General features: G+C 38.4%; 1 protein-coding gene and 1 pseudogene across 2 annotated transcripts in view; one reads left to right on the plus strand and one right to left on the minus strand.

Moving 5' to 3' along the window:
• The window catches only part of HYDIN (HYDIN axonemal central pair apparatus protein), a 346,758-nt gene that overhangs the window by 316,721 nt on the left and 6,112 nt on the right, over nucleotides 1-23,925 (minus strand). The window lies entirely within an intron of this gene.
• On the plus strand, nucleotides 4,501-4,891 carry LOC110132622 (large ribosomal subunit protein P1 pseudogene; annotated as a pseudogene).

Below are 23,925 nucleotides of genomic sequence, written 5' to 3' on the forward strand. Positions count from 1 at the left end.
GGTTCGACCCCTGGGTTGGAAAGATCCCCTGGAGAAGGGAAAGGCTACCTACTCCAGTATTCTGGCCTGGAGAATTCCATGGACTGTATAGTCAGTCCATGGGGTCGCAAAGAGTCGGACACAACTGAATGACTTTCACACTTTCACTTATGACTAAGTAGGGATTTAACCCTGTGGGGGAGAAATGCTTGATATAACATCAAATAACAAAACCTTAAAATCATTAAAAGTTCAAAAGACAGTAAGGCATTACCAGACCAAACTGGAAGGGAAAGCAGTGCATAAAGGAAAATAGATATGAATGAAAATGAAATAAATGAAATGAAATAAAGCAATAAAACACCCAAAGAAATGAATATGAAATTTTAAAATAAGAAAAACAATCAGGTAAAAAAGATGGTTGAAATAGAAAACAGCCAAAGAAGTTCTAACACGCTATAACTGGAGCCAATGAAGAAGAAAAATAAAGTACTGGAGGAGAAGAACTAATATTTAAAACTATAATCCAAGAAAATTTTCCATAAAAAAACAAGCAAAAGGGATTGGTGGCTACCCAGGAAGACTGACCCAAAATGAACAACTCTGAGTCATTTCTTAGAAGAACTACTAGACTTTAAAGAATTTTTAAAATTAGCATCCAGACAAAAAGTCAAAATAATGTATGAAAGCAAGAGAACTAGATATCATTACACTTTGTAGAAGCAATCCATGAAATGGGAAAACAGAGGAGGAATATTTTCCAAAAACTTTAAAAAGCCTGAACCAGAGATTTTACAAGCAACCAAGCTCGCCTTCCATCATCAAGGCTACAGAAAAGGAGTTTTGAACATGGGAAAGCCCAGGCAATATTATAAACATGTTCCCTTCCTGAAGAATACACTAGAGAATGGGCTCATCAAACCAAAAGGACACAATTTTAAATGAAAATTAAGAAAACAAAGCCACAAAGTAGATTAAAAGTATTAATGGTTGTATAAGAGGTAGGAATCAAACCATTTTAGAGTAAAAAAGAATTAAGGGTTTTATGTTAGAAAGCCCCTATGATAGCAGTCAATGATACCTGTTTCTAAGCACTCAGGTACTTATATAATCCTTCTCCCCTTGCGTGTGGGCTGTACTTAGGTATTCTAACAAATATAAAGCAGCGCAAGTGATGGATGCCACGTGTGAGATCAGTTATAAAGAGAACTGATTCCATCTTGGGCCCTGTCTGGCTCTCTCTCAGATCACCAGTTACTACACTGTAAGGACGCTGATGAAACCTATAGAGAGGCTCATGTGGTGAGGAACCAAGGCCTGCCAGCAATGACATGAGTGGGCTTGGCAGTGAATCTTCTCAAGCCTGCCAACAACCATGGGAATGAAGGCAGAGTTGCCAGCCCCAGTTGAGCCTTGAAATGACTGCAGTCTGGGCCAACAGCTTGACTGGAGATGCATGAGAGACCCTAAGTAGGAGTCACCTAACTAAGCATCTTCTAGATTCCCGACCTACAGAAACTGGGAAAACAAATATGTTTTAACCTATTAATCTGGGGTAATTTGTTATACAGCAATAAATAAAAATATAGGCACTAAAAAGGGTTTACATACAAAGAAAACTGCTGAACATAAAGATTAATGTCCTAAATACCAAAAGTAATTTTAGAAAATGTAAAGATGACATACTAAATAAAGGCTAACAATAAATCACATACAATATACATAATTATTATAAATAGGAAGTGTGATATCACCAACATGGTAGAATAGGTAGTTGTCAACTTCAGTCCCACTCACAAAAAGACCAACTATTAACAGCAATTATTCATAGACAAGATACTTTTGTGAAAATCCCATAACTGAGGGTGAGACTGAAGCACTCCCTTGGATCACAGAGACTTGGAAAAACCTCAAAAACATTTTGTTAATTAAAATGAGCCAGTCACACACACACAAAAATACATATTGTGTGAGTGCATTCACATCAAGTGACCAGAGCAGGACCATCTCTATAGAGAGAAAGCATATTAGCCATCGCAAAGGTCTGGGAGGAATGAAGGGATAGAGGAATGGTAACTAAAAGGTACGGGATTTCTTTTTGAAATGAAAATGTTTACAACTGACTGTGGTGATAATTGCACATGTGTGTGAGTATACTAAAAACTGTGGATTGTATGTACACTTTAAATGGATAAATTGCATCCTGAATTGAATGTGAATTATTATATCTCAATAAAGCTGTTAAAATATATTTTAAAACATTAAAAAAAATTCAATCCTTAAAGGTTGAAAAGTGAAACAAGTAAACCGTGCTGTATATCAAGTTGGTGTCATAACTACAAAGAGAAAACAATTATTCTAAACAACCTTAAAACATGATTTTTGACTGCTCACTGGATAGTAGCCTTATTGTCATAATATTAGTAATAATATTTTAAAAACAAGTAGCAATATCAATATTGTTAGGAATCAAGCATTTCAACATTTAAAAAAATAAAACCATAAAAGTTCTTATATTAAGAAATACTATAATCTTAAATTTAAATTGCAAATATAAGTTCCAGCTTATGATTATTTTCTCCTTTTAAATAACCTTCCTACTGAAAGACCCTAGAAGCAATGAAAGCTCAGTAAGCGATGACGGTCCCAGGATGTAATGTGGTCTTTAAATACTATTTCCCACTAAAAGAAGCCATACTGCTTAGAGAAGTGAGTAACTCAAGGTCTGGGGCATGAAATGTATAAGACAAACTTGGGACATTCTACTATACTGAAAAACAAGGCCGTTATCAAAGGCTACTGGGGTTGAGTCTAAGGAGCCCAGAGCAACTTGAAGGAGTTTTCATTCACCAAAGACAGGACAATTTGGAAAAACAAAAACAAAAGTGTGCAATGGATTCATCTTTAAAACTCTGAGTTCAAAAGGGATACTAAAAAAAAAATCACTGGTCACCTTTGGAAGTTGCTAGGACACTAATTATTTTAGAAATAATAACAAGGAAGAAACAACCATTTATCCTGTCCCTTTCTGTACAAATTGCATCATAAGTTATCCAAATAGTTTATGAGGGAAAATTATTCTTCATAGACAAACTCCAGCTAATAAATGCAGAAGAAATGACAGAAAAATAATCACCACTTTCAGCCTCTAATGAAACGAAGGATCATCAATGCCAGAACCATTAGGAAGAATGCTGATAAAGAACTTCATAATGGCTCAAACAGGCTAACAACACCTGAGCCCTCTACATCAATCTTAACACTAAAAGTGAAAACCAGGCATATTACGTGCCTGCTGACGTGACGTAGTACACAGCACCACCTGTGCAGCACTATTAACAAAAATCTTAACCTAAATCTAATTCATCTCTAGATCCACCAGCTAGGGTACAGGAGATCAGGAAATGGAGGAACATGTGTAAGAACATAATTAAGCCATATCGAGAATGTAGAAAATGTTACAGGAAAATGACCCACTTCACTAAACCAGTAAATAGTGCTTGTGTGCAAACATGACCACCTGAGAGGGGGAGGGGAGGGTAGTTATGAATTAAGAGAATCACTTCAACAATAATGACATACATAGATTATAAGCAAAAGGAGGGAAGAGGTATATCATGCAAATGTTGGTCAAAAGAAAGCAAGAAGGGCTATAGTAATATTAGATAAAGTTGACTTCAAACCAAAGAAAATGACCAGGAACAAAACCAGACATTATGTAATGTCAAAGGGTGAATCTACCAAAAAAGACACAACAATCACAATTATAAATGGACCAGACAATTTTTAAAACATATGACTTGATCCAAGTTTCAAAATATATGATGCAAAAAAATTAAAACTAGACAAATCCACAATTGTAGTTGGAGACTTCAACATTTCTTTCTCAACAATTAACGTTAAGTATTAAGCAGAAAATTAACAAGATATAGAGGAACTTAACACAACCAACATGATTTAATCAATATTTATGGAACAGTCTGCCCAACAGCAGCAGAAATGTACATGCTTTTCATGTATCCAAGAAACATATACAAAGATAGATAATTTTCCAGGCCACAAAATAAAATTCAACAAAGATAAAGAACTGGAATCATACAGAGGATGCTGGCTAACCATTGTGAAATCAAATTAGAAATATACAACAGAAAGATAACACAAAATCTACAAATACTTAGAAACTAAACAACACATTTCTAAATAAACACAAATCAAAGAAGGAAAACCAAAAGTATGTTGAATTGAATGAAAATGAAAATACAATAGTTCAAAATTTGGAGGAGGTTGAAAGTTATAACACTAAGTATTTAGATTAGAAAACAGTAAAAGTCAATCATGTCATCTAAGCACCTAAGTACAGAAAAAGAAAAAGGTGACCAAATAAAACAAAAGCAGCTCTTTCTTCCGCGGCCGCTAAGGTGCTTGGTCTTCCGAGAATCCAAGGCCATTTTGGGGTGAGGCCCTCACTTCATCTGGAGACTGGCACTGAGCCAGCAGCCCCACCGAGCACTCCCCTGCACCATGGCCTCTGTCTCGGAGCTCACTTGCATCTACTCTGCCCTCATTCTGCACGACAATGAGGTGACGGTCACGGAGGATAAGATCAATGCCCTCATTAAAGCAGCCGGTGTAAATGTTGAGCCTTTCTGGCCAGGTTTGTTTGCAAAGGCTTTGGCCAATGTTAACATCAGGAGCCTCATCTGCAATGTGGGGGCTGGTGGACCTGTCCCAGCAGCTGGTGCTGCACCAGCAGGAGGGCCTGCCCCAGCCACCGCTGCTGCCCCAGCTGAGGAGGAGAAAGTAGAAGCAAAGAAAGAAGAATCTGAAGAGTCTGATGATGACATGGGCTTTGGTCTTTTTGACTAAACCTCTTTAGTAACACATTCAATAAAAAGCTGAGCTGTTAAAAAAAAACAAACAAAAGCAAACAGGAGCAAATAATAAAGGTAAGAACAGAAATCAGTAAAATTAAAAACAGAAAAGCAATAGAGAGAATTAATCAAAGATCTGATTCTCTGGAGAAACCAATACTACTGACAAAATCTCCAGCAAAGAAAGAAGACACAAATTACCAATGTTAGGAATTTAATAAAAAAGGAAAAACCATATAGATATCTCAAGAATAATAAGGAAATGCTAAAAACAACTGCACACTCATAAAATTTGACAACTTAGATGCATTGCTTCGATTTCTCAAAGAACATACTACCACAACTTAATATGAACAGATAATCTGAATAACTCAAAGTATTATGGAAAAATAATTCATAATTTTATAACTCAAAAAAAAAAAGAAAGAAATCTCTAGGCACAGATGGTTTCACTGGAGAATTACAGGAAACATTTAAAGAAGAATTAACACCCATACTACCAATGTTTTTCAGAAAATGGAAAAGAAGGGAACACTTTACAATTCATTCTATGAGGCCCAAGACAAAACCAGACAAAGAAAGTAGTACCCAAAAAACACCTAAAAGCCAGTATCTGTCATGAATATAAGTGAAAAAAAAAGTTTTAAAACATATTATCAAAATCTTAACAAGTTATTTAGCAATATGAAAAATAATTATATGCCATGACCAAATAGTTTAATTCCAGGAATATAAGTCTAGTTCAACACTCAAATTTCAATTTAATCCATCACATTAGCAGGCTAAAGAAGAAACATCATATGATCATATCATTTAGGTAGTAAATGCATCTGACAAAATTCAACAACATTCATGATAAAAAAAACTCCCAGAAAACTAGGAATATAGAGGAACATAATAAAGAAAATATACAAAAAACTTCACAGCTGACATCCCTGTTGCTGATTAGTCACTAAGTCATATCCAACTCTTTTGCAACACCATGGACTATAGCATGCCAGGCTCTTCCGTCCACGGGATTTCCCAGGCAAGAATACGGGAGTGGTTAGCCATTCCCTTCTCCAGGGGATCTTCCCAACCCAGGGATTGAACCCCCAACTCCTGCATTGGCAGGAAGATTCTTTACCACTGAGCCACCTGAGAAGCACAGCTGACATACTGAATGGTAAAAGACTGCCTGCTTTCCTTATAAAGACTGAGAACAAGGCAAGGAGGTCCACCCTAACCACTGCTATCAGACACAGGATCGGAAGTTCTAGCCAGTGCTAGAAGGAAAAAAAGAAATAAAACAGCATATAGAGCAGAAAACAAGAAAAAAAAACTCTCCTTAGATGCAGATGGCATAACTGTCTACATAGATATTCCCAAAGAATCTACAACAAACCTCCTAGAACTAACCAGTGAGTATAAACATATAAACATCATTCATATTTCTTTATACTAACAATAAAGATGTGGAAACCAAAATACGATACTATTTGTAACTGTCATTCCTTCAAAAACAAAGTAACTGTAATTGAACAAAACATATACAAGACTTGTATACTAAAAATGACAAAGAGCCAATTTAAAAAATCAGAGAGTATCTAAGTAAAAGGAGATCTATGTTCATGGATTGGAAGACTCAACATGGACATACTTGGTGGAAAAGTGACATTATTCTACCTAACACACAATCCATCATGAGAAACTCTGGGCTGGAAGAAGCACAAGCTGGAATCAAGATTGCCAGGAGAAATATCAATATCCTCAGATATGCAGATGACATCATCCTTATGGCTGAAAGTGAAGAGGAACTAAAAAGCCCCTTGATGAAAGTGAAAGAAGAGAGTGAAAAACTTGGCTTAAAACTCAACATTCAGAAAACTAAGATCATGGCATCTGGTCCCATCACTTCACGGCAAATAAATGGGGAAACAGTGGAAATAGTGTCAGATTTTATTTGGGGGGGCTCCAAAATCACTGCAGATGGTGACTGTAGCCATGAAATTAAAAGATGCTTACTCCTTGGAAGGAAAGTTATGACCAACCTAGATAGCATATTAAAAAGCAGAGACATTACTTTGCCAGCAAAGGTCTGTCTAGTCAAGGCTATGGTTTTTCCAGTAGTCATGTATGGATGTGAGAGTTGGGACCGTTAAGAAAGCTGAGCGCCAAAGAATTGATGCTTTTGAACTGTGGTGTTGGAGAAGACTCTTGAGAGTCCCTTGGACTGCAAGGAGATCCAACCAGTCCATCCTAAAGGAGATCAGTCCTGGGTGTTCATTGGAATGACTGATGCTGAAGCTGAAACTCAAATACTTTGGCCACCTCATGCGAAGAGTTGACTCACTGGAAAAGACCCTGATGCTGGGAGGTATTGGGGCAGGAGGAGAAGGTGGCTGGATGGCATCACCGACTCGATGGACATGAGTTTGAGTGAACTCCAGGAGTTGGTGATAGACAGGGAGGCCTGGTGTGCTGTGATTCATGGGGTCGCAAAAGAGTTGGACACGACTGAGAGGCTGAACTGAACTGAATCCAATTAGAAAATAGACAAAGGACATGGAGATATTTCACTGAAGATATATCAAAAGAAAAAAGCATATGAAAAGCTGTTCAACATCACTAGACATCAGGAAAATGCAAATTAAAACCATGATTAAATAATACCACATACCTATCAATCACCTGTGTATCACTACAACAACCTAGATGTGGGTACTATTAGTCTCCCCATATCACAGATAAGGAAACAGAGGCACAGAGGAGGTAAGTAACCTGCCCCAGTTCCCACACTAGGAAAGGGGAGAGCTGCAAGGAGAAGCAGTCATTCTGGTTCCAGAGTCCACACTCTCAATGGTGACACTATTCTGCCTCTATCCTGAGATTCTATCTCCTGCTGCTGCTCCTGCTGCTGCTAAGTCACTTCAGTCGTGTCTGACTCTGGGCGACCCCAGAGACAGCAGCCCACCAGGCTCCCCTGTCCCTGGGATTCTCCAGGCAAGAACACTGGAGTGGGTTGCCATTTCCTTCTCCAATGCATGAAAGTGAAAAGTGAAAGTGAAGTCGCTCAGTCGTGTCCGACTCTTAGCGACCCCATGGACTGCAGCCCACCAGGCCCCTCCGTTCATGGGATTTTCCAGGCAAGAGTACTGGAGTGGGTTGCCATTGCCTTCTCCTTCTATCTCCTAATATCTCACAAATTCACCTAGGCCTTTTCATCCCTGCTGCCTTCCTTTGTTAATGTTACTCTCATGGCCTGTCTGAGTGACTGCAACAGCTTAAGTGACCTCCCTGCCTCCAGAATTGGGTCTCTACTCCCACTCCACCCACACAGCCTAGTCACGCTCTACACTGCAGCCACAGTGACTATTCTAAAGGGAAAACCTGGTCATGCCATTTCCCTGCCTAAAATCCTTTAGTCCAGAATACTCCATAGGGTTCTCAGCATGACATCCATTCCAGGAACCTGCCCTTCTTGCACCTTATGCTCAACTCACAATTCACAAAGTCTCAGGGGCTTGAACACTTCCAGACTTATACATAATACCTGGAATGCCTTTCTTCTCCCCTACATCCCTCCTCTATCCAGTTAATCCAACTTGTCTTTCTGGAATCAAGGTGTGACCTCTTTCAGAAAGGCTGCCACTTGTTTACTGACCTCACAGGTTCTCACACTCACCCTGTCAGAGCCATCTATTCATCTCCTTTTCTGCCTTGAGGCTGTTAGGTCCCTTGAGTACAAGGATTTTCTGTTTCTCATCACTGCATTCCCAGAATCCAGCACAGTGCCTCATACACACGCTTATTTAATACATGTGTTTAATCAACGAAATGGCTTTCACAATCCCCAAATTGCCAGGCTATTTCATACCTCTATACCTTTATATAGACTCATCCTTTCTTTTCACATTCATATCCCTGAATGCCTTGTGAACTTCTATTCATCCTATAAAACTTACCTCACGGGTCCCCAGAAGTAAGGCTTTCCCAATGCCAATCGCTTGGTCCTTTGCATGTGACTCTTACTGAATGTAATATATTGTACTACAACTATCTGCTTACAAGCCTGTGTCTACCTCAAGAATATAAGCTCCTTCATTGTACAGACCATGTGTGACTGCCACAAAGGGGCTCAGTTAATATTTTTTGAATTGAATTTAATATTAAATCATACTCATTAAAAGAGAATTTTTACTAGGCCAAAACATTTCACAGAGGAACAATTTCCCTCTTTTTCCTTAATTTGAACATCAACTTCCAGCTCCTTCCAGGGTTTCTACCTAACAGTCTGGTTACATAAATGCTCAGTTCGCATGACACAGTATCTTCTCTCAGAGAAAACAGAGAACAATGCATTCTCATCCAGCTTAGGAAACAGAACCTGGCTTGGAGTCTCTGAGGAGGATGCAAAGATGGTAGCAAGGGTTGCAGTCATCTGAAGGCTTGACTGGGGCTGGAAAATCCACTTGCAAGGTGGCTCACTCATACAGCCAGCACATTGTTCCTGGCTGTTGGTTTCAGTCCCTTCCCTCATGGGTCTCTCAACAGGGATGCTTCAGTGTCCTCATGGCACGATGACTGACTACTTCCAGAGAGAGCAGTCCCAGAGACAATGGGAGAAGCTGCGCTGTGTCCTCTGTGGCCCGGAAGTCACACACCACCATTTAGGCAAGATCTATGAGTCACACAGATCAGCCCTATTCCATACGAGAGAGGCCACACAGGGGCGTAATTACCAGGAAGTAAGGATCATTGGGAGCCATCTTGGAAGCCATCTTCCACATCTATCTCATATGTTTATTACGAGGATTAAATGACATAATAACTGTATGCCACTTTGTACAGTACTTGGCATAAAATTATTCTTAGTGTTACTAGCAGAAAGTTTGGTTTTAAAAAAAACTATAAAAGATGGAAATTCCATTTAATTAAACCTTGCTTGCTAAAAATAAGTAAGAGCATCATATGAAACTACTCACATGTTTTCAAGTTCTGCTACTGCTAAAGTGAGGACAGGGGCCATTACATACTTTGGGATGTTGATAAATATTTCTTTACCCCAAAGTACTGTTTTAGCAGGAAAATATCAAAGAAAAAAACTGCAGAAAAAGCTCAAGTAAATGCAACATGAATTGTTACCAGTGAGGGGTTCGCTAGGCACTTGGAGGAAAAGGATTAATTTTCATATTTTAATCTTGCTGCTTCTTTTGGTTTTCTTCTGTTTCTAAAGCTGCTATGCTTCTTGGTTTCTTATGTGCAGGATCTCTTTTAAATTATATTTCTTCAACTTCATACGTTTCACATTGGGCTTTGCTCTTTTCCCCTTAAATACGTCCTGAAAACAATCTGTCTCTGCAGGATGTGTGGCTTATAGCCTAGGCAGATAAAAGAGAGAGGAATTTCAGAAAGAATCCTCTTATTTGACCAGACAGAAGAAAAGAAAAATAGAGATGTGTTTTGTATTTTGTTCTGGTCACCAATTCCAACATGCATGTGTGTTTGTGCGTGTGGTGTGGCGGGGGCAGGAGGGGTGTTCCCCACAATAGCACGTAATTTATCTACACAGAGAAGGCATCAAATTCCACAGGTTAAGTGTTAGTCCTAAAGACTGCCCCCACACTTCAGACACTAGTCGCAAGCCCAGCGTGTGTGCTTCTGACCCACTGACTGGAAATCAGAAGTTTCCACAACACCAGCCTCAGGTTCAATTAGTTTGCTACAGTGGCCCTCAGAACTCAGAGAAACATTTTACTTACTAGATCACTGGTTTATTATAAAAGGATAGTCCCTGGGTTGCTGTTGCCCTTGGACATGGCCTGATAACTTCATTATTTGTTAACCTCCTAGTGCCATAAAGTAGGCCTTTGTTTATAATCTGTCCACTTTTTCCAGTCACTCTCAGCAGGAGGGTGGGCCTGTAGACCTAGTCTACCATTCTTAGAAGCAGAAATCCTCATTCACGGAGTGTAGATGGTATCAGGGGAGAAATCCTAACCCACACCTCAAGAATTTTCCAATACTCCAACTTTTTTGAAACTTTGAAGATAAAATATAAGATAAGCACAATACAAAGAGCGCCCAGGACAAGTAGACGTCTGCTTAGAGGCTCAGATGTCTGAAATTACCTGGATATCCCATTCATGTCACTTATCCAAGATATACAGAGCTGATATCATGACATCTTGATTGTTTTATTTCAGGTAAAAGTTAAGATACAATTACTGTTAGCTGAGATGCACACTTAGTGTGCTAACACTGAACAGCTACTTGCAGAATTTTAGTGCCCGAAAGTAAACATTTTTAATTTGTCTATCAAGCAAACAAAGGCAAGTTTTTCTAGCTCCTTCTCACCTTAAGACCCAAAAAAGCAAAAATTTTTGAACAGGTATATTAAAATCAAGACTCTCCAAGCTTGCTCTTGTTCAGTCGCTCAGTCGTGTCTGACTCTGCGACCCCATGGATTGCAGCACACAAGGCTTCCCCATCCGTCACCAACTCCCAGACCTTGTGCAAACTCATGTCTGTTGAATCGGCAATAATCTTGTCCTCTGTCATCCCCTTCTCTTCTTTGCCTACAATCCTTCCCAGCATCAGGGTCTTTTCTAATGAGTTAGCTCCTAGCATCAGGTGGCCAAAGTACTGGAGCTTCAGCTTCAGCATCAGTCCTTCCAATGAACATTTAGGACTGATTTCCTTTAGGATGGACTGGTTTGATCTTCTTGCAGTCCAAGGGACTCTCAAGAGTCTTCTCCAACACCACAGTTCAAAGCATCAATTCTTCAGCACTCAGTCTTCTTTATGGTCCAACTCTCACATCCATACATGACTACTGGAAAAACCATACCTCTGACTAGACAGGCCTTTGTCTTTCAGAAAGAGTCTTGATCCATGTATGGATCTGGATTATGAGACTCACTTATCACAGACACCCTCAGATGACATGGTGAAATGCACTGTTCTCATCTCTGGAATACCCAGCCTCTTCTTCCAAGTCCATTAGCCCTACTGGTACACTCTGTCCCCATTTTGACTACATTCTCAGGCTTCTCCATTGCCCCTGATCCAACTATAGGGTTACTTAGGGATAAAAATTTCTGAAACTCTCTCCTCCCATTCTATACCCTTTCCCCTACTTAAACTCATCCTACAGGTCTCAGTTGAAACATCACTGCCTCTAGAAAGCCTTCTCTGACCACCCTGAAGGCCCCGTGTTACATGTTCCCATAGTAATTGCATTTCTCATATAATGAATAAATTGCCTGTGTAACTAGATTTTTACATCTGTCTTCACCAGAGAGCAAGTTCTCTGAGTTCAGACACCTCAACCATTGTGCTCACCACTAGTATATATGCCTAATACATTAACAGTACCAGGCATGTAATCAATAAATATTTGTTTACTGATTATTGGGCAGTTGAATCATTTGTTGCTTTCTTTCTCAATGATCAGTTCAGTTCAGTTCAGTCACTCAGTACAGTCCAACTCTTTGCAACCCCATGGACTGCAGCATGCCAGGCTTCCCTGTCCATCACCAACTCCCAGAGCTGACTCAAACTCATTTCCATTGAGTCGATGCTGCCAACCAACCATCTCATCCTCTGTCGTCCCATTTTCCTCCCTCCTTCAATCTTTCCCAGCATCAGGGTCTTTTCAAATGAGTCAGTTCTTCACATCAGATGACCAAAAAACTGGAGTTTCAGCTTCAGTATCAGTCTTTCCAATGAATATTCAGGACTGATATCCTTTAGGATAGACTGGTTGGATCTCCTTGCAGTCTAAGGAGCTCTCAAGAGTCTTCTCCAACACCATAGTTCAAAAGCATCAATTCTTTGGTGCTCAGCTTTCTTCATAGTCCAACTCTCATATCCATACAAGACTACTACTGGGAAAACCATAGCTTTGACTAGATGGACCTTTGTTGGCAAAGTATTGCCTCTGCTTTTTAATATGTTATCTAGGTTGGTCAGAACTTTTCTTCCAAGGAGCAAGCGTCTTTTAATTTCATGGCTGCAGTCACCATCTGCAGTGATTTTGGAGCCTCTCAAAATAGTCTGTCACTCTTTCCATTGTTTCCCCATCTATTTGCAATGAAGTGATGGGACCAGATGCCATGATCTTAGTTTTCTGAATGTTGAGCTTTAAGCCAACTTTTTTACTCTCTTCTTTCACTTCCATCAGGAGGCTCTTTAGTTCTTCTTCACTTTCTGCCATAAGAGTGGCGTCATCTGCATATCTGAGGTTATTGGTATTTCTCCCAGCAATCTTGATTCCAGCTTGTGCTTCATCCAGTCCAGCATTTCTCATGATGTACTCTGCATATAAGTTAAACAAGCAGGGTGACAACATACAGCCTAGCTGTACTCCCTTCCCAATTTGGAACCAGTCTGTTGTTCCATGTCCCGTTCTAACTGCCGCTTCTTGACCTGCATACAGATTTCTCAGGAGATCAGGTGGTCTGGTATTCCCATCTCTTTCAGAATTTTCCATGGTTTGTTGTGATACACACAGTCAAAAGCTTTGGCATAGTCAATAAAGCAGATGTTTTTCTGGAACTCTCTTGCTTTTTCAATGATCCAGTGGATGTCGACAATTTGATCTCTGGTTCTTCTGCCTTTTCTAAATTCAACTTGAACATCTGGAAGTTCACAGTTCATGTGCTGCTGAAGCCTGGCTTGGAGAATTTTGAGCATTACTTTACTAGCACATGAGATAAGTGCAATTATTTGGTAGTTTGACATTCTTTGGCATTGGCTTTCTTGGGATTGGAATGAAAACTGACCTTTTCCAGTCCTGTGGCCACTGCTGACTTTTCCAAATTTGCTGGCGTATTGAGTGCAGCACTTTCACAGCATCATCTTTTAGGATTTGAAATTGCTCAACTGGAATTCCATCACCTCCACTAGCTTTGTTCATAGAGATGCTTCCTAAGGCCCATTTGATTTTGCATTCCAGGATGTTTGGCTCTAGGTGAGTGATCACACCATCGTGATTATCTGGGTCGTGAAGATCTTTTTTGTATAGTTCTTCTGTGTATTCTTGCCACCTCTTCTTGGTATCTTCTTTTTCTGGTAGGCTCATACCATTTCTGTCCTTTATTGTGCCCGTCTCTGCATGAAATGTTCCCTTGGTACCTCTGATTTTCTTGAAGAGATCTCTAGTCTTTCCCATTCTATTGTTTTCCTCTCTTTCTTTACACTGATCACTGAGGAAGGCTTTTTTTTTTTTCCATTTATTTTTACTAGTTGGAGGCTAATTACTTTACAATATTGCAGTGGTTTTTGCCATACATTGACATGAATCAGCCATGGATTTACATGTATTCCCCATCCCGGTCTCCCCTCCCACCTCCCTCTCCACCCTATCCCTCTGGGTCTTCCCAGTGCACGAGCCCCGAGCACCTGTCTCAGGCATCCAACCCGGGCTGGTGATCTGTTTCACCATAGATAATACACACGTTTCGATGCTGTTCTCTCGAAACATCCCACCCTAGCCTTCTCCCACAGAGTCCAAAATTCTGTTCTGTACATCTGTGTCTCTTTTTCTGTTTTACATATAGGGTTATCGTTACCATCTTTCTAAATTCCATATATATGCGTTAGTATACTGTATTGGTCTTTATCTTTCTGGCTTACTTCACTCTGTATAATGGGCTCCAGTTTCATCCATCTCATTAGAACTGATTCAAATGAATTCTTTTTAATGGCTGAGTAATATTCCATGGTGTATATGTACCACAGCTTCCTTATCCATTCGTCTGCTGATGGACATCTAGGTTGCTTCCATGTCCTGGCTATTATAAACAGTGCTGCAATGAACATTGGGGTGCACATGTCTCTTTCAGATCTGGTTTTGAGGAAGGCTTTCTTATCTCTCCTTGCTATTCTTTGGAACTCTGTTCAGATGTTTATATCTTTCCTTTTCTCCTTTGCCTTTCACTTCTCTTCTTTTCATAGCTATTTGTAAGGACTCCTCAGACGACCATTTTGCCTTTTTTTTTCTTGGGGATGATCTTGATTCCTGCCTCCTGTACAATATCACAAACCTCTGTCTATAGCTCTTCAGGCACTCTATCAGATCTAATCCCTTGAATCTATTTGTCACTTCCACTGTATAGTCATAAGGGATTTGATTTAGGTCATAACTGAATGGTCTAGTGGTTTTCCCTAATTTCTTCAATTAATTAATGTAATGTATTACTATAGCACAAATAACTTGAGAGTTATGGTTCCAGACTATAACATGTAAAAGCAGTTTTTGACAGACCTATTAATTTTGTCAAATACACTAATTTAAACATGGCAGACAAGCTATTTTAAACCCATGTTTGCTTTACTAAAATAAAATAACTGCTAATTTATATGCCATTGATTCTGTTACCACCAGAGTCTAAAAACCAGTAGGCTTACAACAGCGCAGTGAGAATGCCTTTGGTTTCTGAATGCCTTTGGTTTCATGAAACACATGATGAATGTTCATTTGGAGAATTTGCTTCAGTTCACATACAAATGCACATCACTCAAAAGTAATCTATTTTATATGCTTATGAATGCTAGGCAATCATTATTTTCATTGCAGAAAATTCATAAACAAATGCATATTTATTTATGAATTTGTTGCAGTGAAGAAGAGATATTGAAATTACCATTTACTGATAACTAAAATCCCTTTTTTGGATCTAACCATTACATCAATGAAGGCTTATTTTAATAATAACAGATGAAATGGCACTCCTGCTGGTTTAGCAAAATAAAAAATAATTTAAAAAATAAGCTATAGTCTATGATCTCTTAATGACTTCTCTGTGAAAGAAATCTAACTAAGCAAAGGAAAATCTTGGATGTATTAATTTCTTTTCCTAATAAAAAAATCCCTAATCAATTGTTCTCTCCTCCAGTGTGCTGTATCAATTCCTCTAATCTATAGAAATTTTCTAACACGAGAAAATATCTTCTCATATGATACTATAATGGGCTTAGTGGATCATTTTCTCAAATCTGCTTATGTTACTTGGATTCAAGAATGCATACTCAGGAATACTTTTTAACAGTATTTAATGCTTTTTAACAATCTATTTTTGTAAAGGATTTGAGTTGTCCAGTATTAATTTCCCCCTCCCATTCTTGTCCCTTCTATAAGAACCCACTGTCCTGTCCAGAGGTGGAGGCAGACCTGGCCAATCATAGTAACCTGTTCTCCTATGCTCTGATTATTCCTGAGTGTAAGCAATGTGACCCTAATCATGTCAACTGGAATCTTCTCTTGAGTGATAGTTGAACACTGGGGAAGAGAAGTTCTTTCTTTGGAACTTCTGGGCTGAAAATGAACATATCAGCAGGCATCTTCCCCACTACATGGAGAAAGTTTTCTGCAGGACAATGCCATGTAGATAAAAGCAGAAATGTCAAAAGGATGGATGGGTGACAGGTGGGAACAAAAATGAATATAAGTGAATCATAATCATATTGAAAGCAGTTCTAAACTTTGAGGCCCTGATATCTACAGCTCATCTTTTGATCTTATGAGCCATCCTAGTGTCTTAGTGTCCCAACTACACAAACTAATAAATTTCTTATTTTGTTTAAGCAGTACTGAAACTTGAAGTAAGAGTCTGTCACCTGAAATCTGACACTCTCTAGTGTCAGAGTTATATTTTTAGGACTTATATATTTACCTGAAAATTACTCCTGGAAGTTAGGAGGATGATTTTTAAATAACTACTATGCAAAGGCATGAGTTCTATTTCCAAAACCAGTAGAAAATGCCTCACTTCTATTAGGATAAGAGAGAATAAGTTTATACATTTTGTATTTACCTATAACATATAGATTAATTCATTTGTACCATCAGATGTACTCTCCAGGATGCCTAGAAATCTGGAAATCATGAAAAATCATCAGATATGGGATTATAAAACCAGGACAGGAATTCCAAATGTAAATTATTCTGCTCTTACCAAGCTCACATTTGAATATGACTGGCACGTAACAAGGTCTCTGCAGAAGCTCACGTGGATCCAAATATTCTGGTCATCCAGAATGTGTGAGTCCAGAAGAAAGAATTAAAATTATTTCATTTTCACACTTTAAAGGATGAAAGTCTATAGAGGGCTACACAGAAAAATCCTTTACAGAAAATTGATACATTTTACATCATTTTCTCCAAGTACTAACAACTTAGAGTTATTTGCAACGTTATTTAAAAGTGATCTTATTCATTAACCAAATTCTCTGACAAAAATAATGCCTGGGAATCAGATTTCCCTTCACAGAGTCTCTTTAATAAAAGCCAGCCATTCACATAAGAGCAAATCTGGATTTACTCAGTGACCCTTCCATGGTTCCAACATGAGTGAAGAAAGGGACCGATGCTTTCATCAATCTCCACTGGCCATTAAGGATGTGGCAAACCCCAGAAAAAAGTGAACAGCAAGCTTGCCTGACCCTGCTCAACAGAGTGCTTTCAACACTGATCACTGTCTCAATACACCCTCACAAGCAGCTACTTGTTAAATGCTGCATGTCTACCTTTTATTAAAATGTCAAATGGAATTCTTTTAATTCATATTGGATGGCTGTCATAACAAAATTCAGCAATGAAAACCAATGAGAGACTGGTTACAAACTAAAACACTATACTTGAGCTGTCTAGTGTATTACAGGGCCATTTTTCTTCTTTCAGTTATCACACTGTTAAATATTGACTAGAAAATTCTGAGTATGGTGCTTTCAAAGGGCTTGGCCAGATCAATTCCCATTAAAAGTATGAAAAATTTCTGAATCTAGCCTATATCTCTAATAAGAACAACTAAACTTTCTTCTAAAACTAAACAGGACCTCCATATCCAGTAACGGCAGGTAACAGGTGAACCAACAAGTCATGTGAACAACTAAAAATTCCTTCTCCAGGAGATCTTCCTGACCCAAGAATCAAAACCCGGTCTCCTGAATTGCAGACAATTGTTCACCAACTGAGGTATGAGGGAATCCTTAAAAAAACTTTTAATCTCCTTAAAAGTATTAAAGAGTTTTCAATATGGTCAACAATTTCCAGACCAAAATCTAAAGGAAATCAAACACCAGAGAAGTGAGGAAAGCAATAGAACTCACAGCCACTTTTGCCCCAGGGCATTTGCTAATCCAGATAAATTTGGGCTTTGGTTTTGGTGACCTTGCTGGGCAATGACAGAGGAAACAATGATCAGATTCCACTCAAGATGGGAAGTATTATGAGAGGTCTTCTTCACCTTAGCTTGGGGCCCACAGTGAAAACTGACAACTCCATCACCATCCCCAGAAAGCCACAATAAAATCTATCATGGTACTAACAGAGAAAGAGAATAAAAAGAAAAACAAGGGGGGAAAAGTATTCGAAAAGGTGGGGTCACTTCTGACTCAAATTTGCAGCCTAGGTCCTATCACTTAAGTTGTTCACAGAACTTCAAGTCATGAGTTATGTTCAGGCTCATCCTAAACTAACAAATCCTGAGGTGCCTGGCAGAAGCAAATACAAATCTCCTATGGAGGAAGGCACCATCCTACCAGACCCTGAAAAATTAAAATCACTACGAATAATATTTCAAGGACAATGAAGAACAAAAACAAGCACTCACACAAGAAAACAAGACACCATGAGCAAAATTAACAGAAACTACAGACAGTAGAAGATAGCAGCAGAATACAGAAATAACAGAAGCAGAAGATATTAAGAAGAGGTGGCAAGAATACACAGAAGAACTATACAAAAAAGATTTTCACAATCCAGATAATCACGATGCTGTGATCACTCACCTAGAGCCAAACATCCTGGAATGCAAAATCAAATGGGCCTTAGGAAGCATCTCTATGAACAAAGCTAGTGGAGGTGATGGAATTCCAGTTGAGCAATTTCAAATCCTAAAAGATGATGCTGTGAAAGTGCTGCACTCAATACGCCAGCAAATTTGGAAAAGTCAGCAGTGGCCACAGGACTGGAAAAGGTCAGTTTTCATTCCAATCCCAAAGAAAGCCAATGCCAAAGAATACTCAAACTACCACACAATTGCACTTATCTCACATGCTAGTAAAGTAATGCTCAAAATTCTCCAAGCCAGGCTTCAACAGCACATGAACTGTGAACTTCCAGCTGTTCAAGTTGAATTTAGAAAAGGCAGAAGAACCAGAGATCAAATTGCCAACATCCACTGGATCATTGAAAAAGCAAGAGAGTTCCAGAAAAACATCTACTTCTGCTTTACTAACTATGCGAAAGCCTTTGACTGTGTGGATCACGACAAACGATGGAAAATTCTGAAAGAGATGGGAATACCAGACCACCTGACCTGCCTCTTGAGAAATCTATATGCAGGTCAGGAAGCAACAATTAGAACTGGATATGGAACAACAGACTGGTTCCAAATTAGGAAAGGAGTACATCAAGGCTGTATATTGTCACCCTGCTTGTTTAACTTATACGCAGAGTACATCATGAGAAACGCTGGGCTGGATGAAGCAAAAGCTGGAATCAAGATTGCCGGGAAAAATATCAACAACCTCAGATATGCAGATGACACCACCCTTAGGGCAGAAAGTGAAGAACTAAAAAGCCTCTTGATGAAAGTGAAAGAGAGTGAAAAAGTTGGCTTAAAACTCAACATTCAGAAAACTAAGATCACGGCTTCCGGTCCGTCCCATCGCTTCATGGCAAATAGATGGGGAAACACTGGAAACAGTGGCTGACTTTATTTCTGGGGGCTCCAAAATCACTGCAGATGGTGATTGCAGCCATGAAATTAAAAGACACTTGCTCCTTGGAAGAAAAGTTCTGACCAACCTAAACAGCTTATTAAAAAGCAGAGACAGTACTTTGCCTACAAAGGTCCATCTAGTCAAAGCTATGATTTCTCCAGTAGTCATGTATGGATGTAAGAGTTGGACTATAAAGAAAGCTGAGTGCTAAAAAAAAAAAAAAAAAAGAAAGCTGAGTGCTAAAGAACTGATGCTTTTGAACTGTGGTGTTGGAGAAGACTCTTGAGAGTCCCTTGGACTGCAAGGAGATCCAATCAGTCCATCCTAAAGGAAATCGGTCCTGAATATTCAATAGAAGGACTGATGCTGAAACTGAAACTCAAATACTTTGGCCACCTGATGTGAAGAACTGACTCATTTGAAAAGACACTGATGCTGGGAAAGATTGAAGATGGGAGGAGAAGGGGATGACAGAGGATGAGATGATTGGATGGCATCACCGACTCAATGAATATGAGTTTGAGTAAACTCTGGGAGCTGGTGATGGACAGGGAGGCCTGGCGTGCTGCAGTCCATGGGGTCGCAAAGTGTCAGGCAAGACTGAGCAGCTGAACTGAACTGAACAGACAGTAGATCATTGAAGACTTCATAGAGGGGACTTAATGGATACAGACTATGAAATAACTACATTACTGGGCCTGAAGTAGTAACAGAGAAGCCTGAAGATCTCTTTAGGACACAGGAATCTATAACCAAAAAATGATACAACAATTCTGTGAAAACAAATGCACTCTTCAAAAATGTTAATATTCTAAAAAGCAAAAACCAACACCGTCCCCCCACTCCCCTCCAATACGCCAGGGGAACTATTATACACTAAGGAGACTAAAAACCTTAAAAACTCAATGAGGCACATGACCCTTGGCTGAATCCTGAATTTAATTTAAAAATAAAAAGGAAAAATTATTGAAAATTGGGGGAAATATGAATACAGTATTAACACCGTATCAATTTTAAGCTTATGAACTGTGATAACAGTATTGTGATTATGTGAAAGAATGTTGCTCTTCTTAGAAAGTATCTGTTAATGTATTTAAAGGAGCAATGTGATGGTATCTCCGGTCTGTAAGTTTTAAACTAGCTCTCAAGTAGTTTTTAAAAAAAGAGACAGAGAAAGGAAACAAAAGCAAATGTGATAGAATGTTAACAACTAATGACTCTAAGTAAAGGGCATTTAGGTACTATTATTTCACGTTTTCTTTAGATTTGGAAATTTTTAAGAACAAAACATTTTAAGGGGAAGTCGTATAGAAGATTTCATAAGATCCAAATAGAACATCTAACAATAAGAGGTATAGTAGCTAAATTTAAAAATTTCTTAGGTATACAAGTGAAGCTAAGAGACCTGAAGGAGAAAGATCCGATATTATTGGAGCCTTGAGAGCAAAGAGGTGAGTCAGAGGCAATATCTAAAAAAATGATAGCTGAGGATTCTACCGAAAGGTTGAAAAAGACCAACATGTAGATTCAAGAAGTCCAATAAATCCCAAGCTAGATAGATGGGAGGACATCCATACCTAGACTCATCTTAGAGATGGTAAAGAAAACTAAAAATAGATAAATCATTTAAAAGGCCAAGAAAAAAAAGACAAATTATGTTCAAAGAGGCCATGGTTCGATTGAGAGCTAATTTTCCAATATAATGGAAGACAAAAAATGGTAGAATGATGCAATCAAATTCATTGGAAGAAAAAACTGCCATCTTATAATTCTACAGCCAGCAAAAATATCTTTCAAGAGTAAATTAAAGGGACAAACAAATGTGGAAAGATTCCCCATAGCAGATCTACTTCAAACTTAGTTAATTGGTATTGACTGCAACTGATATTTTAGACTCTGCTCTCCAGCATTCTGCTGTTCTCTCAAACAATCCATCCAATAAGTTACAAGAAAAATGAACAACTTGATGAAAATGATTTTGAAATGGTTAATACACAAGTCATTCCATTTGAAGTCTCGATGAATGATCCAAGTTGTCATTCATACAAGTTCATTAATACTTGTAAATTCATACTAATGTACAACTTTTCCAAAGTGAGAAACCAAAATAATTTGAACTCAGCAGGGATATCATTTGTGCCTGACTCATAATAACATCAGTCAGTCCTATGGCTCTGTATTCATTACTTACCAAATAGAAACATCATTACCTGTATATAAATTTCTCTTCTAAACAAAACAAAACAAACCCATGAGTGGTGACCTCAAACTGAACTAGTTAAATTTAGGGACTCATTTGTAAAGGTCAGTGTCCTTTGCTGAAAATCTACTTTTTATGCAGATGAGAAGTTTAACCTGCCCTATGAGTGCCAGGCATAATTAGCCAGCTGCACTCTCATAATAAGGTGCAGATGGTTAATTACACCAGCAAATAACTGCTCACTTGTGGGCACAAAAGCCTGTACCTAAAATCATTAAAAGTATACTTGGGCCTATCTATGCTCATGCAAACAAAACACTTATCTCCAAGGTTTCACCTGTGAGCAAATCACCACAGGCTCCAACTCCACCACTCTCGGGGAGACCCATTAACACTGCTGAGGTCTGGTTCAAGGAAGGGACACTAGCCGCAAAGCCATACATCAGTGAGCAAAATACTTCATGGGGTGCTGAGTCCTTGTTGAAAAATCTCCTGAAGTTAATTTGTTGTAACAGAAACCTGAGATAGAATTTGTTTTCCCTAGAACCCAAAGTAAATTCAATCTTCTTTAGATTAAAAACTCTGAAACTAAAGAATTTTTTTTTTTTCACAAGCAAAGTCAACATTAGTTGTCTGACAAAGAAAAAAAGCCAAATTTTCCTGTGCCCTTGAGAAATTTCACCAGCTAGCTGAGCTCTCAGAATTTAGAAAGCCATATCAGAAACAATACATCCATTGGTTATTAGATTGTTCCAAAGATCCCACTTAAAAACAAATTCTACTAATCCTCATATGGTGAGAATAGGACTTGGGAAGAAAGCAGAGAGGGCGAACTACTTTCTAAAACCCAAGTTTGGAAGTTCTCTGCCAGCTTCACTGTTTTCAATTTACAGGGTTTAAGATTTCAGGGCTCATTTACTTGAATCTGCACAGAACCTTTACTCAGAGGAATCCACAGGATGTGTGATTCTAGTCAGTTTAATTGTATGTTGGGAAAGAGGAAAAGCTGCCTGCCATGATTTTAATTGCTAAGAGCACACTATCTTTTTAGGAACCATCTGTTTAATTGTAATTACAAATAGCGATGCAAAAACACAAATGATTAACAAGTACAAAACTTCCCTACCACTAACAGTTTTAACATAACAAGTTAGTGAAAGAGTGTGTTGCCATATAGTGAAAGAGTGTGTTGCCTTTTTCCTCTCTGCAATATTTCATGATTTAGCAACTGGCAGTCTACTATTTATTACAGAATCTCATTCTGGTGGTGCTAAAGTTATTAATTAGTATTCTTGGATTATATTTCTCTGTTACTCCTTTTTATTAAACTTTAATTCCCTCTGAGAGTGACAGGGATTATATCAGAAATGAAATACCTAAGGATCCTGTTTTCTACCTCCTGCTCAAATCTTTGAGGTCTCATATAATACACATCACCTATAATTAATTACGTGGGACATTCCAAAGTATTGCAAGACTAATTTTTTGGCTTTCATAAACACAAATTTCAGCCTTCCTGGTTTTGAAATATGCTTACCACACTGTTATTATTCTGAAAGCCACAAGTATTGGTGATTGTTTCCAGGCATGAATAAAAATAGCTTAACCTTGAAATTTATTTTAATTAAGGATTTTTCAAAGTCATTGCTGCAAACCTGGTGGATTGTTTATAATAAAAACAAGCATCAACAACACAGTTGTACAGAACACAAAATTAGGAGTGAAGTTTTTTAACTTGGGTTTATAAGAATAGTTTAAAAAAATAAAAAGATAAATGCTGTGAGATCATAATGTTCATAGAGCAACCTTATATTTAGGATATTTTAGATAGCCTGTTAAAGCAAGAAGATGCCATTTAAAAATAAAATTCAGGAGAGATTTATGAACTGACAGTGAAATTATATGAGATTTCTTTCTTAGTCATGTCACACTAATTTATCCTCAAAGTGAGATGAGTTGACTTTTTGGTATTCATTTTAAGATGAAAATCACCACTTAAACAATACCATATACTTTCTGACAAGTCTTTCAGTCACACATGAAACACTTTTAAAAAGCCCTCTCTCCATCCCGACCACTGCAACAGATAAATATGACCCTTAAAAAATCAGAGAACTAAAGCACTTTAAATCCTCAAAGATGTAAAAAGAGTGCACAGCTTTTCAA

The sequence above is a fragment of the Odocoileus virginianus genome, chromosome 20 (genome assembly GCF_023699985.2).
Source record: "Odocoileus virginianus isolate 20LAN1187 ecotype Illinois chromosome 20, Ovbor_1.2, whole genome shotgun sequence".
NCBI classification, from domain to species: Eukaryota; Metazoa; Chordata; class Mammalia; order Artiodactyla; family Cervidae; genus Odocoileus; species Odocoileus virginianus.